Here is a 2809-nt window from a genome sequence, read left to right as displayed (position 1 = left end):
GTCACTTATCTAGGGTACATCTTCACTGAACTTTTATTTAAACATGTTTGCAATGCTTATTTTAGCCCATTTACGTCAAAAAAATTTAAAAAGTTAAAAAATAACGATTAAACTATTCTCACTTTTCTATGGTACATCTTCATGATAATTTAATTTAACATGTTTACAATCTATATTTATACACATTTGCGTCAAAAAAATTCAAAAAACTTTATAATAACGATTGTGACAATTGTGACTTATCTAGGATACATTTTCACTGAAATTTTATTTTAACATATTAGCAATATATATTTTAGCCCATTTCCGTCAAAAAAAGTTATAAAATAACGATTATGACATTTGTCAATTTTTTATGGTACATCTTCATGAAATTCTAATTTGTTTATAATCTATATTTTTATCCATTTGCGCTAAAAAAATACAAAAAACTTTAAAAATAACGATTTTGACAATTGTCACTTATCTAGGGTACAACTTCACTGAAGTTTTATTTTAATATGTTATCAATACTTATTTTGGCCCATTTACATCAAAAAAACTTTAAAAATAACGATTATGACAATTGTCACTTTTCAATCGTACATCTTAATGAAATTTTAATTTAGCATGTTTACCATTTATAACCCATTTACAACAAAAGAATTCAAAATAAACAACGATTATGACAATTGTAATTTATCTATGGAACATCTTCACTGAAATTTTATTTAAACATGTTAGCAATACTTACTTTTGCCCATTTACGTCAAAAAAATAAAAAAGTTATAAAATAACGATTATGACAATTGTCACTTTTCTATGGTACATCTTCATGAAATTTTAATTTAACTTGTTTACAATCTATATTTCTACACATTTACGTTAAAAAAATTTAAAAAAGTTTAAAAATATTGATTATGATAATTATCACTTATCTAGGGTGCATCTTCACTGAAGTTTTATTTAAATATATTAGCAATACTTATTTTAACGCAATTTGATCAAAAAACTTTAAAAATAACGATTATGACAATTGTCACATCTCAATGGTAGATCTTCATGAAATTTTAATTTACCATGTTTACAATCTATATTTTTACCCATTTGCAACAAAAAAATTCAAAAAACTTTATAAACAACGATTATGATAATTGTAACTTATATCTATGGACATCTTCACTGAAATATTATTTTAACATGTAATAACTTATATTTTTGCCCATTTACGCCAAAAAATTGTAAAAAAACTTTAAAAATAATGATTATGACAATTGTCGTTTTTATATGGTACATCCAAATTGAAATTATAATTTAACATGTTAAAAATACATATTTTTGCCCATTAACGTTAAAAAAATCTAATATGTTTAAAAATACCGATTATGATAATTGCCATATTTCCAAGGAACATCTTCTTTGAATTTATAATTTAACATCTTTACAATATATATCATATTTTTATCCTTTTGAGTCAATAAATTTCAAAAATCTTTAGAAATAACGAATATGACAATTGTCACATTAAATCATTTTCCTTAAAAAGATCATATAAAATAACATAAATAAGTTGAATATAAATATTTTAAAAAAATTATTTAGAAAACCCACCTCTTTTAATATATTTAAGAAATAATAATTTTACAAAAATGATAAAAAAAATTATAAAAGATTTCACCTAAAAATTTTATATTTATAATAAATTTCACAAAAGAATTTCTCAAAAAAGATATATTTACAAAGAAGATTTAAAATTTTTATCATAATAAGTTCAAAAATCTTTTTTAACTTCAAAAAATTTTTTTTGCTTAAAATTTTGGGCGTGTGAAAATCATTAATAAATTGTAACAAAAATAATATTACAATAGTAGCAAATCATTTTTTATTAAAAAACATCAAATAATAAATAATATGTTGTTTTCTTTTAAATAAATGCATTCGCAATATATTTATTGTTTCGTGGTAATGCGCTCGCGATAATGACTTCAAACATATTCGCGATAAAAAATTTGCTATAAAGTGTTCGCGTAAAATGTTTCGCTAAAATGTATTCGCTCTAATAAATTCGCGCTTAAGGTTTCGCGGAAATAAATTCGCGACAATGGCTTGGCAAAATTGTCTTCGCTATAAATGTTTCGCGTCCGCTATAAAAACATTTTGCTATAAACGACATTCGCGATAAAAGTTATCGCGAAAAAGTGTTTCGCGATAAAAGTTTCGCGGAATTGATCTGATACGGTTATTAGCTAGTAATTAATAAGCAAGTATAAGAAATTTAAGCAGACATATAGTTGATATTCCTCTATTATATAGAATTGGTTAAAAAAATATTAGGTAAATTTCCCTTTTACAGCAGAGTTGTTAAACGCTATTTTTAAAAGTAGCGCGCTACCGCTATAGCTATTTGTCAAAAAAAGTAGCTTTAGCTACTTTTAAGCTACTTTCTACTTTTTATAAAAAAAAATTTAGAAAAAAATGAAACAAATTTTTTTTATTTTTTTTTTGCTTATAATGTAAATGTATAATAAATAATATATAAAAATCAACATTTATAAATATAAAAATATAGTTAGTTTAGATTATAAAAAAATAAGCAATATAAATAAATATTTATTTTAATTTGTTGCATTTTAATAATAATATCATTTCAATATTATCATCCCCAAGTCTAGAGCGACGATCAGAAAGTATAAGCTTTGCTTTACTAAATAATCTCTCGACACTAGCACTTGAGGGCAAGGGGGTATTTAATTTTATATATAAATTTTTAATATATGAAAAATTATTGAAAAAAAAGATCAATTGGATTTTCTATTAAATCATCTTTAAT

This window comes from Gordionus sp. m RMFG-2023, chromosome 4 (genome assembly GCF_954871325.1).
Source record: "Gordionus sp. m RMFG-2023 chromosome 4, tfGorSpeb1-WG-v2, whole genome shotgun sequence".
NCBI classification, from domain to species: domain Eukaryota; kingdom Metazoa; phylum Nematomorpha; class Gordioida; order Chordodea; family Parachordodidae; genus Gordionus; species Gordionus sp. m RMFG-2023.
The sequence above is the reverse complement of the archived record's forward strand: the minus strand, read 5'-3'. Positions refer to the sequence as shown.